At 47.2% G+C, this 20,615-nt stretch overlaps 1 protein-coding gene and 1 non-coding gene across 2 annotated transcripts in view; both read left to right on the forward strand.

The window, feature by feature from the left end:
- Positions 1 to 11,574: 11,574 nt before the first annotated feature.
- On the forward strand, positions 11,575 to 11,657 carry TRNAL-CAG (transfer RNA leucine (anticodon CAG)). The gene has a single exon. It is a non-coding gene; the product is annotated as a tRNA-Leu (tRNA).
- A 6,022-nt stretch (positions 11,658 to 17,679) lies between these two features.
- Positions 17,680 to 20,615, forward strand: part of RP1L1 (RP1 like 1) — a 58,608-nt gene continuing 55,672 nt past the window's right edge. The window contains exon 1 of the mRNA XM_083178783.1: positions 17,680 to 17,839. The gene's annotated coding sequence lies outside the window, so the exon portion shown is untranslated. The remainder of the gene's footprint in view (positions 17,840 to 20,615) is intronic.

The following is a 20,615-nucleotide window of genomic DNA, read 5'->3' on the forward strand; positions in this document are numbered from 1 at the left end:
ATGTATAAATGCACCTTAATTTTAATAAAATTCCGACAAAATAACTTTTTCTCTTTTTTATATTATTCATAAATTATATTAATGATTTAAATTGAAAAATGTCTCCTGCCCTGCCCCGGAGCACTATGGTAACATTCTTCTAAGGTTGCCAGATAACAAATTAGAGCTAATACCTCCTGGCTTATGTATTAAAGAAACGTAGGTTCACACCATTTAGGGTGTGTCGGGTTAGAAATAATAAAGTTGCACGATTACGTCATGCTCTCATCCTTCTTTGTAAACACTCTCCTTAGTGAACTTTTTTTTCTTCGTTAAAATGAAATCACAAACATAATAAACTGCTACTGGCTGGCTCACGTCTATAGGGAGTTGCTGCTTTACCTACGGCTCCAATTGTGGCCTTAATAGCTAACACAAATTCTACCCTCTGTCATTGCATCAGGTCTTGATTTTAGCCCCTGATGGATGGGAGGTCGGGTGCCGTTGCCGGCGTTGAATCGCCTTGGCACATTGCACCTTTTTCTGTAATAGCTCAGAGGAATATTTAAAAATGTTGCTATTTAAGTGTAGTGTTGAGCTGTTTTAGGATCATTTAAACACGGGCATACTGGGCCTAATTCAGCCTGAGTTGTAATTTAGCTAAATTTAGGCTGCGGGATGGGGGGTGGCACAGAGCAAGGATATCACACACATTGGGTCCCTCACCGCAATGCGCCAAGCAAAATGTGAAGCAAAAATTCCAGAAGCAGACTGGCCATGTTTGGGGTTGGACAATTGGAAGGTCGATAGTTGAAAGGTCAAAATTAGTTTTTCACTTTTTTTTTTTTATAAGACCGGCTTGTGTCGATAGCCATTAAGTTCTCCAGTCAGGGTTGGCACAATGAGGTAAGTGAGGTAAGCACTGCTTGGGGAGCGATGGGCTGGATAGACATTGTGACTGGCCCCTTCCATGTTATCCTCTACTGCCCCTGTCCAACAGACCCAGAGACACTGTCGGCCAGCGTCACACTTGATAACAAGAGTATGGTCGCTTCAGCCACTATTACCGTTGTCGTCACTGCTGGGAACAATAGGGATAACTGTGGCCCGGCGGGTGGTGAATGGCTGGAGATGCTGGAGAAATGCAGCATGTTTAATAGATGGCTGAGTGCGACACCCCTGGAGGGAGAATAAATTAGTGTGCCGAGCGTAGCAAGGCACCGTGCCCGCTGCGTGGCGAGCGCAGCGAGCCCGCAAGGGGGGGCGATCCACGTCCCCCCCTTGTCGGCATTTCGGCTGTCGGGATTCTGAACGCCGGGATCCCGACCGCCGGGATTCAATACTGAATCCCATAAACAAAATGGTGAAAAGGTGTTTAATTAATATTATTGTGAAGAGATGTCACGTTAATAATAAATTTACTAAATCAATAAAGACTAAACAGAAAACAAAACAATTAAAAAATATAAATATAAAAATAAGAATGAAATAATAATAAAAAATATATATTATATCTTCTAAACAAGGAGGGATCTAAAGTACAATATTGAGCTCCACTGCTTCATTAAGACCATTGGGAAATAAGCAATCCATCTTAAATGTCCAATACATTTCTTGTTTGCACAATATAAAGAATCTATCACCGCCCCGTTTAGTGGGTGGTATATGTTCAAGGCCCGTATGATGAAGGCATTTAGGGTCACTGATGTTCAGCGTAGTGCAGTGAGACACTATGCAGAAGATAACCCCTCTGAACAATTCTCCAGTGTTCGAGAAACTGGGTCTTTAGAGGTCTTGTAGTTCGGCCAACATATTTTAGGTCGCAACTACTGTACATGTCAGCATATATATATATATATATATATATATATATATATATATATATATATGTGTAAGTAGTGAGTAGTGCTACAATTAATAAAACCTAGAATTTTGACACTGTCTGTTAATAAGTTAATTGTAGTGACTTTATTGGCAATATAATTGCAGGTAATACATTTGGTTCTGCCGCATTTATAGCAGCCAGTTGGTTTTAAAGGTAACCATCCAGATGTCATGGATGGTATAATTTCTGTTGAGGGTGGGTTTTTAAGGAAACTAGGTGCCAAAAGGCTCTTTAAAGAATTTTTTTTTTTTGGAAAATAAAGGACGGATGGATTGGTAATACATCCCTGAGAATAGGGTCTTGTTTGAGAATAGAGTAATTGTTGCGGTCAATTTTTCGAATTTCCTTATAATCGTTATTAAAAGTGGATGTGAAAGCAATTTTGGTATTGTCATCGGTTGGGCAGTTAAGAGATGTTTTATCAGGAAGAAGGATGTCCCTGTCTCTCTAGTATTTTCATAGGCTCCCTGAACAAGTTGTTCAGGATAGCCACAGGCCTGGAAGGACTTCATTAACTCTTTAGCCTGCTAGTCAAAGGATAATTAATTGTGAACAGTTCTGTCTAAGGCAGAGCAGCAGGTGGGAGAGGCAGGGCGGCTCAGGTGATTGTTCAGAAGTCCACCACAGACCCAAAGATGTGCAGGGCCTTCTGAGCGACCACTACAGAATTGACAAGTGGGGCTGTTCTGCGTCGGTGACTCGCAGGACTGCGCAACGGCATCGCTGTGTGGGCTACACACACCCAGAGATGTTGAACCATTTTCTGATTGATTTAGTAAAAATATGTAAAATCACTCAGAAAGTGTCTGAATATCGATCTGTGTGTATGGCCCATTAGGTCTACAATGGGAAGGTCAACAGCACAAAAGGTGGGTCATGAGTATTTCAAGTTTAGTTTTTTATAGCTGAAGGCCCATACACACTAGAAGATTTTCATTTCAAAAGACTCTGATAGATATATCGGTCACCAAAGTAGTGCGTACACACTGAGCTATTTTTCCCAAAGAGCAAGAGATTTTCAGGAGGTGTAAAGGCCCATACACACTGGGCGACTTTGAGCTGAAAGTCACTCAAAACAGGAGGTTGGAGCGGCTTTCGGCTCAAAGCCGCCCAGTGTGTATGGCTCCCACAACATCGCCGGGAAAGCCGTTCATCTGCTGGTTATACCAGCAGATGAGCGGCTTTCGGGACGGCTTTGCATAGCGCTGCGCTATGCAAAGCCGTCCTCCCCCCTCTGTCGGCGCCGGGCAGGGGGAAAGCCGCTCAGTGTGTGTATGCACTGAGCGGCTTTCCTGCTGCGATGAACGCGATCAAACCATCCATCATCGCTATTTGGGCGCCGTGGTGTGTGTGGGGTGTCATTTGGCTGGGGGTGGCATTTACCGGTTTGCTAGACTGAGATTACACGAATCAGGCCCTAAATTAGGACAGTCCTGCTATTTGGAGTCCGAATCAGGCCCTAAATTAGGACAGACCTGCCATTTGTAGTCCCACCCGCGGGCCACAATGTATCATAGGTGGGGAGCAGGTTGGGGGGAGCCTGTGATCACCATTGGTCTGTAAAGTAGCGGGTGAACACTGAATAGATGCTGCACACATCATGGCATCTAACAGTGCAGGGAGGGAGCTGGCTGCTCAGGAGGCGATGGCCATGCCTCCAAAATGTTGAAAAAGGGGATCGTTCAGTGAAGCTACCCATACCCTGCTGCCTTCTGATGTTAGGAGGTATGTTAATTAGCAATGCAGTGAGGTCCTCTCCTCCCTTCAGGTATGGGTTAACACCCAGTCACCCGCCACCCGCTGCCTGGACATTGCTGCTCCCCCTCTCACCAGAAAATGCAGGGACAAGGGTGGTGTGAAAGGGGCCAACCCGGGATGTCCCTGCTTGATCCAGGGACCATTTTCCCAGGTAAGTCCCTGCATTTTCTAATGTGAAAGGGGTAGAATACACATCGCAAAGCTGGATTGGACCCAGTGACAGATACAGTATACACCTGTATCCCCGGCCCCCCATTATCTGTGAAGATGGTGATGGTGGGGGCTGCAGCGTCCAAGCGGCCTGCAGCAGAGACCTGGCGGCTAGCGGAGGGATCCTGCAGCCAATGACAATATCGTCAGCACGCATCGTTAACGATATACTGTGCACAAACTTAACAATATGCACAAAGATATCATAATTGATATCATAAGCACGCATATCATTAATTGTATTTGTAGTGTATGCAACTTTACCCCTGCATTCCAAGGGTGTTCGTTCCTACATTATCCCTTTCAATTAATTATAATTACTTAGATATAGATATACATAGATATTTAGTTATAAACATTCGTCACAATTACCATGGTCACAAATAAGAGAGGAAACTAGATATAGGATATACCCCCCTGTCCGCAGTCCCAGTCAGGCGGTGGCAGCATTCAACACAACAACACAGCGTGCGACCTCCGAGTCCGGCCACCGCCGGCTCGTGACCGCCCGGTTGCTGGGGGGGTGAGTGGGCGTGGCTGGGGAAAGAGCGGGGAAAGCTCCCTCCAGTGGCCGCGGCGCGGGCGCCAAGAGAGCGCTCAGAGGCGCGTGCTGCCGCTGCCATGGAGACCGCAGCCTGAGGGCGCACTGATACATCACACAGTCACACACACGCACGTAATAACCCGCGCTCCCCGTAGGGGAAAGCAGCCGGCAGGTAATCACATAGCGGCGGATATGCAAACTATATAGTCCCGGGCCCGGCTTAATAACAAGTAGCGGTGGGGCCCTGAAGGCGAAAGATGACAGTGTGTATGTGTATAATGGGCCTGGGGAAAGTTTACCCTAGCGACAGGCGACGTCACCCGTGGGTGGGCATTGCTGATGACGTCACTGCGTCCCACTGAAACCTCGCAACTGAACAGCCTTGTTGAAATATAGATAGATTATATAGATATATAATATTCTGCAGTATATACCCTTTCAAAAATGTATGTTCCACAACTATCAATATAAAATTAACATTTATTTCATAAAATAGTATGGGCCTATTTCCCTTTGTCGCTAGGACCTGGGCTATTGGGTGCCAAATCAGTGGCATCACACGGCAGTGGCGTAACAATTGCCCCGCGGTGGCATGGAGGTGATGTGTAGGTGTGGGCACCGGGGGTCTGCGGGGCTATTGTAATGCTGCCTGCCTGGAGCTCGCCTGTGGCCGGGACCCGCAGAAGTTCTGCGTCCTGGTTCCCCTGTCCCCTCCTGGCTTCTGTTTCTAATCTAAATGGACCATCACAAAATGTCTGCCCCTTCTGCTGTATGGGGGTGGACATTTTGTGATGGTCTGTTTTCATTAGATGCTGGAGCTAGGAGCGGACAGGGGACCACAGATCCTGCTGATACAGCAGCTTTTGGAGGGATAAGGGGCGCAAAACTTTTCCCAATAGGTGATGCTGTGCCCAGTGCCTGGTGTGCCCAGGTCCGTCTGGCGATGGGGACCTAGACGCTACTTAATTGTACCCAAAACTGGGGTCTTTGCCATTCTTTTTTATTAAGTATAAGAAGTGTTTTTCTTGTTTTTTTTCTGTCATCTACACAACATTGCAGCAGTATATTTTTCTAATAAGGACAACACCTGTGAGCCGGTCAATGTGCCTGATTCGAGTCTGATCGCTCATCTGCAAAGCCGCTACCCAGACACAGTGAAAACCCGCCCATGCAAATCTACGAGTGGATTTCAAATAGATCATTATTCCACCTGCAATTCCACACCCAATTCACAAAACATCTAATGATTTTTCCATTCTGTGCAAATGTCAGTAAAGGCTATGCGATTTGGGCCTGATTTTGCTGGATTAGCTCGAGAAATCGGGGGAAATTGGTGGAAATAGCATCTGTGTGACATCCAATCTGATGTAGGGTCCAGTGCGCATCGGATTGGGGTGGGAATTAAGGCCTCCATACACTATGCGAGTTTGGGACGATTTCATCCGATTTCGGCACTTTGGGCCGATATTCGGGTGAAATCGCCCCAAAATTGCAGGTGTGTGATATCTGCGGTCCCATGCGCATCGGATCGGATCAGGGAGGTTGGACGGTCAGCACATAAGATCACGTCCGACCTCCCTGTATGCATATGCCTGCCCACCTGACAGGCATATGCATGCAGACTGACCGGGGAAGCAGTGGGGCGGGCAGCGGGTCCCTGAGCGCTTAGCGGGCGGCGCCGGCGCAATGCTGACCTGGCTGGGCGGTGTGATGATCACAGATATCATTCAGCAGCGCTGCGGGACAGGACGCGCAGTGGCGGGTATTAGATTTTTAAAATACCTGTCAAATGACTGGCCGTTCTCTGATTGGCTGAGAGCTCAGCCAATCAGAGAACGGCCAGTCATTTGACAGGTATTTTAAGCCAATCAGAGAACGGCCAGTCATTTGACAGGTATTTTAAAAATCTAATACCTGCCACTGCGCGTCCCGTCAGGCAGCGCTGCTGATATCTGTGATCATCACACCGCCCGGTCAGGTCAGCACTCGCCGGCGCTGCCAGCTAAGCGCCCCACTTCTCCCCCTGATGACGATCACCACCAGCCCCCTGACCCTCACCGCCCGCCCCCTGCTCCCCGACGTGATAAATCGCAAGCGATTTATCACATGTAAAATTTGGCTCATCAAGTGCCAAATTGTATGAGAGCCTCCCGGGGAGCTCACATGAGAATTTGGTCCGACTTGTCCTAAGGACAAGTCGGCCTAATGTATGGGGGCCTTTAATACGTTCTGTAGGTATGTAAGATTGGATGCAACTTCTTCAAGAGTGTATGGGCACCTTAACTCTGCGACAGAATCAGGCTGATCAAGGCCGGAGCTGACCTCACAGACCCTCCCCGAAAACGTCTTGATCGCGCCTGCGGTGTTCCTGACACACCCAGAAATGTTCAGTTGTCACCACCCAATGCCGGCTTCCTGTCAGTCAAACTGTGAGGGGATTTCAATTAGATCCATACACTCTTTCTGTTGCTATTTCCACTTGCCCATGTCCGATACACTCCATACGCATTCGCATTCATTTGATAATCACTCGATCAGCGAATTCCGACATCAGCAATCAGGTGTGAATTTGGCCTAATGCTCGGGGGCATTCACACAAGTTACTAACCAAATACTAGTTTTTAAAAGGTGTTATTTATAAGATACGGTGGATAAATTGAATAGTATGCAATGTATTGTTCAATAAATTAATTATCTGATGTCATCATTATTATTTGTTTTTCCTGTAAGCGGCATTCAGTATTCGGGGTAGCGGAACGATGTGTGGGTGGCCCAGTGGAAGTGCTGGGCAGCCATCGTACCCTCGCATGGGGTACAGTGCACTTTTGTTCCAATTCGACCAACCCAAAAAGCTGTCATGTATGGGAAGAATGCAGTTGGCGGCACCGATTCTCAGAAACAGGTGTATCTGTACCGACGCTGTACGTGTTCTCGGAGCCTGTGAAGCGTTTTATATGTTTATGCAACTGCGGAAATGTTATCTAATAAAAATAAACCCGAATTGACTAACATTGAAGAAGTGTCTCGTGCTGTAACATCGCATTGCCTGGACTTGTCCTACCTGAGTTTCTTGTCTAACAACCGGATAAGACTTCTTATAATAGATCCCACTTGAATACAAGGTTTTCTTTATATGTCAACTGCGTTATTATTTATTTATTTGAAATAAGTGGTGATGTCACCGGTAAGATCTGGAGAGTTAGTAATGTCACTTGTGTCACATGACTCACGGTGAAAGTGTTCCTGTGATGGGCGAGTTATAAGTTGCTGACGGTAGCACACACCTGGATTTTTAAAATCGCCTCCTGCAGTCCTGACGTCCTTTGCTTCAGGTGTGTAATGTCAGGGCCTGATTCAGTTTTGCTGGGTAAGTTGCAAACACCGCAGCTTACAGAGCAGCTTAGACGCCGCCTCGCCAAATACTTGCCCCCACCCCTGCCGATTCCTCTCGGTACCATGTGACCACGACTATTGAGGCAGGGGCTGAATTCGGATCACTTTGCTGTGAAATAAGTCTTTTATACCCCTTTCACACCTCAATCCCAGGTCCGACCTGGCACTGACCCGGGTGCGGTGTCACCCATTATACAGAGGGTGACCCGGGTTTAACCCTTCTTATAACCCGGGTTGAATTGCTGGGTTGGTCATCCCAGGTTATAAGTTTTGGTGCTTTCACACCACATCTGGACAAGTCAACAACCCGGCCATTACCCTTGTCACCTTGTAGTAGTATAAAGCTGGGTACACACTAGATCAGAGGTTCTCAAACTGTGGGTCCTGACCCCAAAGTGGGTCCCGACCTGCTCAGCATGGGGTCGCGACTCCATGTTGCTGACCATCAGGCTGATGACTTTTCTGGAAAATCTGTTGAATTGTCTGTTATTTTAGACTCCTCCAATCATTTTGAGCCTCCACAATGCTGCCATGTATGTGCTGTCTACTGACCACACGTGTGATGTGATGACCTTCTGCAGTAACTTGCTTGGGTCCTGAAATTATTTTTATTGTCTGATGGGGGTCCCAGAGCAAAATAGTTTGTGGTTCCCTGCACTAGATAGATATATAATGATGAATGATATATCTGTAATTCATCAGCAGGTGTTTACACTCGATATGTCTGAGGATGAAATTGTTCACAGTCATATAATGTTGGCTCTGCAGCACAGACGATGCCGGTATATCTTGCAGATGGGTTGCCGGCACTTAGGATGCCGCCGGTCAGAAGATGTCTGTGGCATCAAATTGCTCACAATACTGACACCCGGGTGGTAAGTATTTAAAAAAAAAAAACCCTAACCCCCCTTCCTGCAGCGTAACCGCCCCAAGACCAGTCTTCTGACCATTATCAGTATTCCAACTGCCAGCAACCTGAATGCCGGTATGCTGACCGGATCCCCTTTTCAGGTTTGTCGGCATATCTTGCTGTGTGTATGGGCAACCCGCCGGCTGCCCTTATACTGGCTCCAAGGACTGCAGCTGGGCGGACAGCCAGTGGCGTAACTAGATATTCATAGGCCCCATAGCAAAGGTTTGTAAGGGCCCCCTATTTAGCAATTGATGGTGACAAATGTATGTAAAACATATTACTTAGACAGTAAAGATGGGCCCCTTCAGCTCTGGGCCCCATAGCAGCTGCACCCCTTGCACCTATGGTAGTTACGCCCTTGCGGACAGCCGTGATGTCTGGACTGCCATATTGATTGGTAAGTATGTGAAGCTTCCCTATCAGCATACATGTCGCCCAGGTGTGTACGTAGCCTGTATAAAAGCACTCCGCCTGCAGCCGTATCCTAATGCTGCTACACAGAACTTCTGCAACCCTCGTATTTTCCAGTAGAGGGTCATTTATTTGGTGTTGGCTAATTATAAAGCCTATACAGTACTACTTGCCCTTGATCCGCTGTAACGTGGCTGCTGCTTCCAGATAATGTGACAGCCTGTACTAGCTGTTGTTTATGCACATTGACAGCCATATAACTCTTTTCCAATTAGCTAATCAATTAAGTAATCTATTAGCCACGTGCCATATATATAGTGCCTTGGTGGCGCTCTGTCATCAGAGGGAATTCCGCATGTGCGATTTCTTCAGATCGATAGAGCAAGAGAAATGAATGGATAGATTTATGGAAATGCAGTGGTTATTTCTGAAATGCGCGTGCACAACTAGTGCCAGCTGCATAATGCGCGTAGTGATGTGACCCCAGCGGAGAGCTTATGAACACACACCGGAGGTGGCGATACTGTGTGCCACTTTTTACATTACCTAAAACTTTTGTTGAAATTTTGACTGATTTTGCCGGATATCAAATAGACCCCACCCTTTTCGGAGCCCCTGTCCCTAGTTCTGCCCAAACATCCTACCTAGTGTTCTCGCTAGCTCAGGGACTTCGGCGAGGCCAGGTCCGCCCCCCCCCCCCCCCCTTGCACGACGGTGGTGGCCCGGGCATGCCCCCTTTCGTGATGCGGCAGCCCGGGCTCGCCCCCTTTAGTGACGCGGCTGCCCGGGCACGCCCCCTTTAGTGACGGCGGTGGCCCGGGACTGCCTATAATGATGATGTCAGCGGGCCCGGTCCACCCCCATTGCGCTGCCCCGTGCAGCGGGACCCGGGTGCCGGACGGCTCACCGACAGTCGGGATTCCGACAGTCATTACACCGACATCGGAATCCCGACTGCTCCCTCGTGGAGGTCCACGACCCCCATAGAGGGAAAATAAAATAGGTGGCAAGCTCAGCTCGCCACTGTGCCCGCAGCGTGGTGAGCGCAGCGAGCCCGCAAGGGGCTTCATTGCGCTCCCCCCGCTGTGCAGTCGGGATTCCGACGTCGGGCTACTGACTGTCGGAATCCCCCACGGCGCCCTGCCCCCAAAATTCCTAGAGGTAACACTACTACCGATGGGGTGGTAGATCACGCCCAAATCGCATTGCATATGCAATCCTATGGTAAATAGGCCCCTTTACAATAACCAGCCACCCCTTGTCTACATTAAAAACACAGGTACTCCCTGTAACATTTTGTTCCAAGGTGGCATTTTACTTTGATGGCATAATTATCATTATTCACATAATTATCATTATTCACAATTTGGCCCCAGTGATTATAATTAATTTAGGTACCATGCTGGGTGCATAAGATCCGGCTGACACAGGCTCCCCACCTTTTGTCCACATAGTGCCACCAAGCAAGACAATTGGGACACCGTGCGATTACTGACGGACATTACACAGAAACTGTGGTCGATCAGAGGACGGATAAATCCACCTTCACCAGACATCTCTGTCCACGTGCGGATTCCTGATCCAGCACACGCGCAGAGCCTGGACTGTCCTAGGGATGGCACATCCCCCATCATTTAAAGCAGGAACCAATGAAGGCTCTAAAAAATTCTACCTCCTACCATCGATGGTTCCTGCTATCGATTCGCCGCGCATGCACAGAGCAAATGCAGCAACTCTGCACACCCGGTGCACATGCGGCCCCAGCCTTACCATCACAAGCCTTCCATCGATGGCATGAAACTATTCGACCCTCCACTATCGATGCCCAAAACATCGAACACTAGGTCCCAACCATCGTTGTTTTGGGGACATCGATAGTCGATGGCCATCCCTAGATTGTCCCTTTAGCGCACATGCGGTATGCTTGCTTCCACCAGATCTGCGCAATTTGCGACTCCGAATCCTCCCCCCATTACTTTTCCCAGAAATTGTCTAACAACATCTAATACAGGTTTCCCACAAATGCTGTTAATAAATATGCTCCCTTATCAGTCCCTATTATAATAACCACTATCACCATCTCTGTGACTAAACACAACTGAATACATGTGTGAAAGTGTAACATAAAGCAGAGGCTCGGATATGGCAGCATGCACTGACCAACCAGAGGCTTTAAGAATAGAACTCCCTCAGAAGGCATCCTCAGCGTTCCATTGTGACAATGAGCTCATCATGTACAGTGTAAACGTCACTGGCTGTTGCAGCATGATTAGCATTATAGTGTGTGTGAGCTACACTTGTTCATTCTGCAGTACAGACACAGACGCTGCAGCCTCTCCCAGGGAACAGTTTCTGTTTTATAGGCAGCACAAAGCCAGTGTGTTATGTGACATGATTGTCAGTATACCGCCGATATTAGATACATGGGAGGACACAGAGCTGGTAGAGCCTAGTAGCACCCTGTGCATTGTTTAACACACAGTCAGGATGGCCGAGCGGTCTAAGGCGCTGCGTTCAGGTCGCAGTCTCCTCTGGAGGCGTGGGTTCGAATCCCACTTCTGACAAATCATTTTTCAGGCTCTGAGCAACAGATAATATCTGTCCTTCTGTCTGTAGGGGATTGTTATGCATTATAATACTTATAAATCATTATACTTTTCAATTACAATCTTTCCTGTGACGTCACAGCATTGTGACTGTGGCACTGTTCCATAGTCAGGTGCAGCACAGGCTTTACAGACATCTCTGCTTTGTTAAGGGTGCAACCAAGACACAATATTGTAAGTACATGTATAAATGTTTTTTTACTGATCGCAAAGGAATATCACCACTTCTTCCACCATTATATGTGATTTGGCCCCTAGGTAGCCACATGGAATTGGAAAACTGACTTAGAATTATTATAGTGGGGGGAGCAGGGTCCACAGCAGCACAGAGGATATGAGGAGCTGTGTGATGTGTCAGTGAGAACAGGGCTGCATGTGACAGGGGCAGTGACATGATGGGAGGAGGGGAATGGAGGTAGGGATTATTCGAAATCATCGATGGTTCCTGCCCGATGTCGAATACTTTTGCCATTGATGGGGGAGAACCAGATGGTTTCCCTCCATCGATGGAATAGCAAAACGATGTTTTGCTGTTTTTTGTTTTTTTTTTCAAAGTGCTGGCACACTGAGAATAGCTCAGCCCCCGACACCCACAAAGCCCCGCCCCCTGTGTTTTGATTGGCCCACAGGCCAATGAATCAAATACAATGGATGACCATCGATATGTAAAAATATGGATGGTCATCCATTGCATAGTTAAGCACTATCGATGGCCAGTTGCAAAATTGCCATCGATCGCAATGGCATTGATGGCCATCCCTAAATGGAGGCAGCAGGAAGCCACAGACTAAGAGTTATATAGTGGGAGGATCAGGGACCCCAGCAGCACATAGTGTTTAAGGAGATGAGTGACGTGTCAGTGGCGACAGGGCTGCATGTGACAGGAGCAGTGACATGATGTGAGGAGGGGAATGGAGGCAGCAGGAAGCCACAGACTGAGAGTTATATAGTGGGAGGAGCAGGGTCCCCAGCAGCACAGAGTATATCAGGAGATGAGTGATGTGTCAATGAGGACAGGGCTGCATGTGACAGGGGCAGTGACATGTGTCAATGTAACATCAAAGGGATAATAATAGATACAGAAATTCCAGCATTCTCTCTTGTTTCTCTGTTTCTGATGTTTTCTGTGCCACACATATCATTGTAAAACACCTATGACAAATATGTTGCCTTTGTTGAAAGAAGAGTGCACTACTGAGCAGACTCCGGTGTTCCTGTACTCCAGGGAGACTACATAATCTATCCCAAGATGGCCACCAATATCTCAACTGAGCATGTAAAGGGGACACTTTTTACTGTGTACAGTGACATGGTGGCAGACTAACGTGTCTTGATTAGCTCCTATGAGAGACAGTGGCGTAGCTAGAGTTTTTTCTCCCCCCTGCCCAAAAAATTCCGGTGCCCCCCCCCCCCCAAGAAGAGGTGATGCGATGGACTACGGGCACCATAGTTACATATGCACGGGGCGGGGACCTGCTCATTCAATATGCACTGCACTTGGTCCCCGCTCATTAGATATGTACAGGGCGGGACCAGCTTAGGGCTCAGTGCTGCCTGGGTCACCTGTCAGTTCAGCCAGCGGCGCCCACCACAGACCCTGCTGGCACTGCTCCCCCAAGCCACCGCAGGGTCTGCCACATATGTAGCTAAGCCACTGATGAGAGACCTGGTTAATACCTGATATAAAGCTCCCTTGCACCATTGCCCATTTGCAGAATACACTCACTAGCAGTTGTGGTGTATTACACGATTACACTGCCAACACTCCATCAGTGTACATGTAACAGTGAGTACAGCTTTGCTGGTTAACTGGGCTGTTCATAGTTTGACTGTTGGTTCTGTTGTATATAACTCAACACCTGTGCACACATTTCCAACATACTTTCTCCCACTGGTAATGTGTTACTCCCAGTACTGACTACCAGTGGCTCAGGCTAATATGATTATATTCTGGGCGTATATGGATGCATATTTATAGGTACAGCTTTCTAAGAAGGTGATGCACAATTTATAGATACATCTGAGTGCCAGGGAGCTGTTTCTACATCACACATCTACATCACTACATCCATTTACATACGTTCCCTAACATGATTCATACATCTTATATATATATATGTTATCTTTGTATCTTTTATAAATATTCATTTATGAGAGTAGTCCGTGAGTCTATCATTTCTTGAACAGAGAAAAAGAAATGGGGGGAAATGTAATAGGATGAGAGATTCAGAAGTTGAGAGATTTGTTAAGAAATCTCCAGTTTTTTTAAAGCGGCAATCATTTACACGGCAAAACCAGTTTGATTTTGCAGTGTAAATGATTGCCGCTTTAAAAAAAAACCCTGGAGATTTCTTACCAAATCTCTCACTTTCTGAATCTCTCATCCCATTAAATCTCACCCATGATCTTGTATAATTGGTACAGAAACAAAATATAGGAATTTTTTTTTAATTGTTAATAATAATAATTGATCGTTTTTTTTCAGATTTTAATTTATTTACATTTCTGTAGCAGATTCCCATTCAGTAATACCCCGTTCTCACTGCCAAAATAATTTACCGGGTCAAGCATGTCGACACGGTCATTTGCTTTTCAACACAGGTTTTTTTGTGTGTGAAAGGGTCAACCCAGGTCGAAATCCTGCAAAAGTACAACTCCAGAGTGTAGCGCTCGCATATGACCGGCAGCCCCATAGCTGCGCAGCCAGCCACAGGCCGGCAATGTGTAAGGTTGCAGAGGCTGTGTGTGACATCATGCAGCCGACACGGCCATCCCCATTGCGTCGTCTCTTTCACCCATTAGAACTTATACTGCAGTTGCGAGGCTTAAATGTTCGCATAAGTGCCCTGGCACATGCACAGATCTGTGAATATCGCCAAATAGCGATATTCACAGATCAGCAACTGGGTCTGAATTAGGTAACGCCATAGACCTGATTGAGAATAACGGTGACTGCGGGGTGCAGGAGACTTCTGTGAATCTACTGCATTCAGCTATTAGTATGCGGGGGATACATACAATGATGCAGAAACAGCAGACTCTACATTGTTTAATGCAATAAATAGCCCCACTGTCTTGTTACAGACATATGGAAACTATACATCAGAGAGAGAGAAGCCAGAGTAATGTCTGACTGCTGAGTCAGGATAACAAGTCATCACAGGTAGATGATTGAAGTATCATCCTATATACTCAATACAAGGCTTACTTGTTTGAGAACCTGCACTCTCAGGGATTACGGATAATACTTCCTTCTCCTGTGTGATACGATGGAACGCTACATACTTTTCTCTTGTTACCTTACACGGTAATGTTTATCAGTAGCGATACATGAGAATAATCAGTAGCGACTTCTGCCCTGGGGCGCTGGCCGAAACAGCAAATCGGGGCTCCTCCAGTAATTCTGACCATTCTTGTGTCTTGTGTTGCACCTAGGGTTGCCACCTCACTCTTTATTGATTCCTGGAGATTCCCCCCCCCCCCCTAGTCCTAATATGCTCGCCTTCAGCATGTGCGCTCCCGCAAAAGGGGGTGTGGCCTCCGCAAGTGGGCGTGGACTATTAAAAAGTGGGCGTGGTGTCTAGTAGACAATCAGACCCCTAAATGAATTTTTACACATTTATATACACACACACATATTTTATATATATAATATATACACACACACACACACATATATATATATATATACATAGATATACATACATATATATATATATACATACATATACATACATATATATACTGTATTTGCTGGCGTATAAGACTACTTTTTTACCCTGAAAAACATGCCTCCAAGTGGGAGGGTCGTCTTATACGCCGGGTGCACTTATATAACAAACTCTATATTTTAAGTGGAAATGTTGGGGGATCGTCTTATACGCCGGCAAATACGGTACATATGTATACATATATACATACAGTATATTAATATATAAATCATGCTGGCTGTTTACCTAAGGCTGGCTGGCTGGCTGGCTGGCTGGTTGGCGGGCTGGCTGGCAGGCTGGGCTGGTGGGCAGTGCAGGAGACTGATCATGCAGGTCACTCCGGGGTCCGGGAGCAGCAGCGCTGGGCGGGCCTGCAGACAGTGACACTAGCGAGATGATTGCATCATCATCTCGCGAGGCGCGTCTGCTCTGGGCAGCTCTGCAGCGGTGGCGACGGCGACCGGCAATTAGGGGGGGGGGGGGGACCGGAGGCTTTTTAAGACACCCGGATTCCAGGAGAATGTGGGAGGGTTGCCACCAGAAGGGAGAGGTGGCAACCCTAGTTGCACCTCTCACCAATAAAATCCATCATGAATGCAGCTGCGGGGCTGATCTTCCTAGCCACACACTCATCGTCTCCTGATCCGTTCTGTCAGTTCCTCCATTGGTTGCCTGTATTCTACCGAATTCAATATAAACTGCTTTCCCTTACACACATGGCCATAAACCAAACTACACCAACATACATCTCTTCTATTATCAGCAAATATCTTCCAACCTGACCTCTACGCTCCTCACAAGATCTGTGTCTCTCATCCACACACATTACTCGCTTCCATTCCCGATGGCCGGACTTTCTTCAGGCTGCACGGACTCTGTGGAATGCCCTCCCATGCAGGGCAGTAGAGAGCCTGGCCGGGCCCAGGTACATTTCAGAGGGTGTGGTCTAATTGTGGGATATAGAGACAAAACAGCACTTTAAGCACCTACCTGGCCACACTGAAGCATGTGCTGCTGGGCCCCTCCATCAGACCTAGGCCTGGGTAATACTCACAAACCCACATACAGTAGAACACAAGTGTAGCTGCAAAACACATAAAACTGCCAATGGTGTGGAGGGTGCAAGGGGAACTCACTCAACAATGGAGGGGCTGTGGACAGCTGCAGCAGTGCCTTAGCGGCAGCGGTGGAGGGGCTAAGCACCACCACACCTGCTGGGAACCCACACACCTACTCGTACTGCACAGTCCGCCTGTTCTAGGAATATGTGGGGTTCCACTGCTGCGCTCGGCCGCCTACAGGCTGTGCTTCACCGCCGGGCTGCAGTACAGACGGCCGACCAAGTGGCCAGGGCGCACACGCAGTACAGGCGGTGGCTGCGCGACTCTGCGGCACAGCCTGTAGGTGGCCGAGTACAGCAGAGGGACCGTCACCACACAGGTAGACGGCTGCGGCAGGGCACAGATGGCGGCAGCCAAGCTCTGCTTCTGTCGGGGCCCATCACAGTTGTCCCACTAGACCCCCCCCCCCCTGTTGCCGGGCCTGAGTATGACCTCATATTTGTGCTTTCAGCAATAAAAGTCACTTGGAGCCGCATTTATCATGCAATATTTGCAGCTAAATGGTGTATTTGGGGGTTAGCCGCAAATATTAAGTCTCACTGGAATGTATCAGGAGGGACTGCAGCAGGAACCTGTAATCCCTCCTGTACCGCCGCCGGCCACCTCCCCCATAGGTTACTATGGAGGATGTGAAGCTGCCCAATGTATCAACACCAGGCAGCAGCGCATTGCATCCCCGGGCTACCGCCAGTCTGAGATGGCGTTAGCCCATTGTAGCCTGTGGGCTACACACTGCACTGCTGCCGGGGCAGTGCGGTCGGCGGAAGGTCATTGCTAACTGTCCATGCCCAGACCCCCCGGCGCCCGGCTCAGCACATCGCAGGGATGGGCTCCTTTCGGAGTGTCATCCCTGATAGGTGAATATTCCACCCAGATCGCATTGTACATGCTATCATTGATAAATGGGCCCCTTGGGCTTTTCGCTGAAAGACAGAGCAGTGATGTGCATGGAAGGCAGCGAGGAAATGGTCTCACTAACCCTATTAGCTAATCATCTCTCCTACAGATGGCCCTCGCACTAATCCTCTTTGCATTCACCATAAGCCATTTCAAAGTGACCACTCAGAAAATATCTGATTCCTTTTTCGTGTGGATCAGCAAACATGCCAGGCAGCAGAGCGAGGGCGCGGCGCCGGATCCTGACAGCGTCTCACTGAATGATTCCATTCGGGATGTTGGAGGTGAATATTTTTGGCAAAAGGGTTCTTTTCGCCATGAGGCGGGATTGCCTTGTCGCCTCGTCAGCGTGAACTACTTCTAAGCGTATCGGCCGCGGGAGAAATAAGTTACTGATGCGGCTGTAAACCAGGTAGGTTTGCTCTTATATAACATACATCAGGGATCGCTGCTATGACGCTTGGTTGGACCTATTCACATGTATTTCTATTAGTATTCGGCTACATGTAGGGGTTTATTTTCTCAGTTCTGTGAAGGTTGGATGTTGCTATGGGCAACCAAACAGATTCTATCTATTATCTTCTAGAAGGCGGTAAATAAATAAGAAGTAGGTTCGGATTGGTTGCCCGTAGCAACATCGCATCTGAAATAGAACTCCCATGTTAGTAAATGAATGCCGTAATGTTTTCAGCAAATAAAAATTTGTACCAGTGTAATTTATTTATTTACTTATTCAATAACAGTTTCTTATAGTGCAGCATATTCCGTTGCGCTTTACAAAAGAGACAGTGATACAACAAACAGGGTATTTACAGACAGTCACAATGTAGGAGGGCCCTGCTCGCAAGCTTACAATCTATAGGGAAATAGGCATTGATACATAAGGATAGATACTGTATTCTTTATGGCATCGATTCCACCAGAATACAAGGTTCTATGACTGGTTCTGGAATTTGATAAGCTGCCTGAAGAGATGAGTTTTTAGGGAACGCTTATAGGTTTCGAGACTGGGGGAGAGTCTTATTGTGTTTGTGTAATGCATCTCATATTAATTAAGCAACAGATTCCTCCCCCCCTGTTATGAGCTAGAAATCCCGCCATGGCATACAGGGCACATGAGGTGTTTAAGAGAGGAATATATAAAAATACCTGGTGTAGATTATTTCCAATGACCGGATTGCTAAAATTAAAGAAATGGCAAATTCTGCTCTATAGACAGACAGATTAGTCTCAGGTGTATTGTTACACAGCAATTAGTTAATTGCCACTGTGGGATGCCAAAAAATGCCATCCCACAGCACTAATAGCATTTGGTGATGTCATCGTAACATAGATACACACTGAACAACATGTCATACGTGCTAATTGTGCTGTTCAGGAGGAAAGGAAAACCCAACACCCGTCCCAGTGTCAATTCCTCCCCAACTCCAAACATGGCGGACTCTTATATTCCCCAGATTAGCCTCCAATGTTCTCTACCAACCATAGAGACAGATACCGTTAACTGAAATCAAGACATCTATCCATTTTCTTTAAGTCTGTTGTTGGTGACTTTGATATAAGTACAACAATAACATATCATGTCCCCAGTAGTGCCAGTTACAGATGTACCCAGTAGTGCCAGTTACAGATGTCCCCAGTAGTGCCAGTTACATATCATGTCCCCAGTAGTGCCAGTTACATATCATGTCCCCAGTAGTGCTGGTACAGATGTCCCTAATGGTGCCAGTTACAGATATCCACAGTGGTGCCAGTCACATATCATGTCCTCAGTAGTGCCAGTTACATATCATGTCCCCGATAGCACCAGTTGCATGTCATGTCCCCAGTAGTGCCAGTTACATATGTCCCCAGTAGTGCCAGTTACAGATATCCACAGTGGTGCCAGTCACATATCATGTCCTCAGTAGTGCCAGTTACATATCATGTCCCCGATAGCACCAGTTGCATGTCATGTACCCAGTAATGCCAGTTACAGATATCCCCAGTAGTGCCAGTTACATATCATGTCCCAGTGGTGCCAGCTACAGCTATCCCCAGTAGTGCCAGTTACATATCATGTCCCAGTAGTGCAAGCTACAGATCATGTCCCCAGTAGTGCCAGTTACATGTCATGTCCCAGTAGTGCCAGTTATAGATGTCCCCAGTAGTGTAAATTACATATCATGTCCCTAGTAGTGCCAGATACAGATATCCCCAGTAGTGCCAGTTACATATCATGTCCCCAGTAGTGCCAGTTACATATCATTCCCCCAGTAGTGCATGTTACAGATATCCCCAATAGTGCCAATTACATATCATGTCCCCAGTAGTGCCAGAAGTCCCATTTTAGTAAATAAACCCATTATCCCACTTTTTTCTTTCACCCCAGACATTAACTGCACTTTCCAGCAGCTGCCTGAAACTAAACGCGCCGCAATAACACTTCCTGCTTCGCCTCATTAGCGAGGCGAAGCAGGAGGGGAGACCGACAAGATGTATGAAGATCTTGCCCGCCGAAGCGGGGGAGCGCAAATTCCTTGTGTTTACAAGGTCAGTTGCTCAATGTTGCGATAATCGCATACGTTACCTGTTGTCTATGGACTGACAGGTATTAGAAATGGGGAGGCAAAGATATGGGTGTTCGTGGGCGCTGTCTGGGAGGAGCACAAGAAAAATCCGCCACATGGGCTTGTAATGGAAGTGTGGCAGGTGTGTCAATGGAAGTGGGCTGCGCTCTCCTAGCTGCGAGTCCTAGCTGCTTACAGCTGAAGGCACGTCACTAATATTAACATCAAAGGGATGACAACGCTAAATTTTGTAAAAATGTTCGATTTTGCAAACATATTGTTTAATATCAGATCACACAATTGTGACATAATTAATGACGTCTCTCACACACTTTTGTTACCGCCATAATACCGATGGGACCTGTTTTGGGCCTAGGACTGGCTCAGGCCTTCCCAGACACATATCCGTTATCTGAGCGAGTGAATTTCATATTCTCCACCACAGCGACAATGATTTGACCCTAATCCCTCGTAGCTGATGACCTAATTAACAGTAATGTCTCCTGAGAAGAGGGATTAGGCCTGGAATCCTCTGCACCGGGAGGAGAATGTGCAAGTAATATGTTATGTTGCCATTCATTTGTGTGATGTTACACGCGTGTCATTGTATGACATTGCTAATACATACAATAGCAGGTA

The sequence above is a fragment of the Crinia signifera genome, chromosome 3 (assembly GCF_055691185.1).
Source record: "Crinia signifera chromosome 3, ASM5569118v1, whole genome shotgun sequence".
Classification (NCBI taxonomy): domain Eukaryota; kingdom Metazoa; phylum Chordata; class Amphibia; order Anura; family Myobatrachidae; genus Crinia; species Crinia signifera.